Here is a 2,791-nt window from a genome sequence, read left to right as displayed (position 1 = left end):
GACTGTGTGTTGTTTTTCCCCTATAACAAAACCAAAGAGTAATTTGGTTCTTTATATCTTAAGATAATCTATGTAAAAGAAGAAAGTATCTCTTAAAAATTCAGTTCGCTACATATAGTGGGTAAAAATACAGATTTTTAAAAAATAAAAACAAACTTTTAAACTAACTAAGGTACATTCTTTGTGGGTACTATTGAAGTAACGTCTAAGACTCAACCTTGAGCGATGCTGTGTAGTACATTTTAAACTAATGCTTTTGTAGTTAATGGAGGGGCTATTATTAAACCTAAAGCTTCCAAGAAGCATAAAATATACTGCTTTTCTGTGAATGCTTCCCTCCCTCACAAATGGAGCATTTCGAGTTACAAAGGTGATTCTCTTCTATTTCCAAGGTTACTTCCTATCTGAAATAATTCAGAATCCATCACCATTTTAAATATCTAAGAGTAATTTCTCTGTAAATCCCTAAGAAAAAAATTTCAATTCTGAATCTAGGAAGTCAAAATTTTTAGTTTCACAAAAATCCATAAATGATCTGGTCTAGGAACCAGTTCTAGTCCAAAAAGATACTATTTGATTTTTGGCTCTTAGTTTTATTTCAGTAGTACTGTAGGAACTTTAGGCTGGCTAGTCAGATATGCAGAGATTGAGAATTTATTTTAGAAGAAAATATATTCTGATGAAATGAGAATTGTTTTTTCCTACCTTCCAGGCTCTAAAATTTCATGTTTTTTAGGGAGCTATGAACATTTAAGGGCACATTGTATATTCATTCAGCAGATAACTTACTGGCATCTTTTAGTGCATCCGTAATGCACTAGCATTAAGTGTGAAAGATACACCTGTGAGGAACAACTGCTGCTTAGAGGAGACTCTCAAGTCTAATGAAAGGAACTGGTGAATAGCTACCTAATTACGATACAGTTGCGATTGGTACTGTAATGGGGAAGAACAGGCCCAGGAACTTTGGGAGAATTCAGGAGAGACAATGAGATATTGGAGATGTGAAGTGCACTGCAAGGTCATGGAGGACCTTGTATGCCAGCTTGAGGACTTCCTTCAGTAGATCATGAACTGCTATCGAAGGTTTGTATTTTAGTTTCTGTTTTCCCACCTATAAGAGTAATGCTGTATTAAGATAGATGAACTGCTTGTAACAGCCACCATCTGAATGGCTTCAGATAGTAGGAGTTGATAAGCTTTTATCCTACTCCATTGTGGCAGGCAGGCTCTAGGCTCCCAGGGACCCAGACTTCTCCATCTTGTAACAGTTCCAGCTTTGACTCCTCAAATTTCCCATGGAGGAACAGGAGTTAGAGTGGTAGATCCTGCAGGGTTATGGCTGGGCCTGACCAGTGGGCATACACCATTTCTGCCTGTTTCCATTTACTGGAGCCCAGCCATATGACCCCAGGCCAGTGGTAAATAAGGTGGGGAAATGCAGTTATCCTGTGTGTAAAGAAAGAGAACCAAAATATCTTGCTGAACATACAGCATTTTTACCACCAGCGGACAATTCAAATGAATGAACAAATGAATGAAACAAAAATCACCAGAAAATAATGATCATCCATGGTTCCATCACACAGAAATAATCATAACAAGATTTTGAGTGTGTATGTTTAAAACTTGTGTTATCTTACTACAATAGCAACATGCTCTCGGTGGATTTGGAAAATATATAAAAACACAAGGAAAGTAGAAGTTGAATATTCCTCACCAAGAACTTACTGTTTTTTTGGTTATTTTGGTTATGTGTCTTTACTGTTTTACTGTCTTTTCCATTTATACGTTATAAACACTTTCCCCTATCATTCAAAATTATACATTTTAAAGGCTGCAATTACATTTATTGTAGATGTACCATAGTTTTTTAATGAGTTCTCTTTTATTGAACATTTTGGTAATTTATGACATTTTTGCCATTAAAAACACGGAGATGTGTTTCTTTTAATAAGCTTTTTATACACATATCCATGATTATTTCCATCTGTTCTTGAAATTATTTTTCCTTTTGCATTTGCTCTTCAAAAAATTGTTGAAGTAATAGATGCAAATAGAAATCAAATAGTATCAAAGGGAACTTAAAAAAAAGAAAGGCAGTCTCCTTTCTCCTTCCCTAAACCCACATCAGACTCTTAACTGTTAATTCTGATACTTTCTCCTTCTCATAATACAGTGTTTCTCATACTTACAATGCTATTTTAAATATCTCTTTATGTTTTCCTCCCCAATCTATACTTTTTATTTCCTATTCTTGCCTTACTGCATTAATAAGGATTTCCAGGATGACATTGAGAAGAAGTGATGAGAGGCGACATCTTTGCTCTGTACCTGATAGTGGGAAGGCTTCTAGTTTGTCACCATTGAGTGTGATGTTAGCTGTAGGGTTTTTTGTAGACAGTCTTTATTAAGTTGAGGAAGTTCTTCTCTACTTCTGGTTTACTGAGAGTTTTTATCATGAATGGGTATTGGAGTTTGTCAGATGATTTTTCTCCATTTATTGATATGATCAATTATTGATATAATCAATATGGTTTTTCTTTTTTAGTCTGCTGAAGTGGTGGATTACATGAATTGAGTTTTGAATGCTAAACCAGCCTTGTACCTGGGATAATTCTCACTTGATCGTGGTGTATAATTCTTTTTATGCTTCTTTCAATTTGATTTGCTAATATTTTGTTGCATCTGTGTTCAAGGGAGATTTGATCTGTAGTTTCCTTGTAATGTCTTTGTCTGGTTTGGGTATTTGGTAATGCTGGCCTCATAGAATGAGTTAGAAATTGTTCCT

Source organism: Lynx canadensis, chromosome A1 (genome assembly GCF_007474595.2).
Source record: "Lynx canadensis isolate LIC74 chromosome A1, mLynCan4.pri.v2, whole genome shotgun sequence".
Taxonomy (NCBI): domain Eukaryota; kingdom Metazoa; phylum Chordata; class Mammalia; order Carnivora; family Felidae; genus Lynx; species Lynx canadensis.
Note: the sequence above shows the minus strand (reverse complement) of the source record.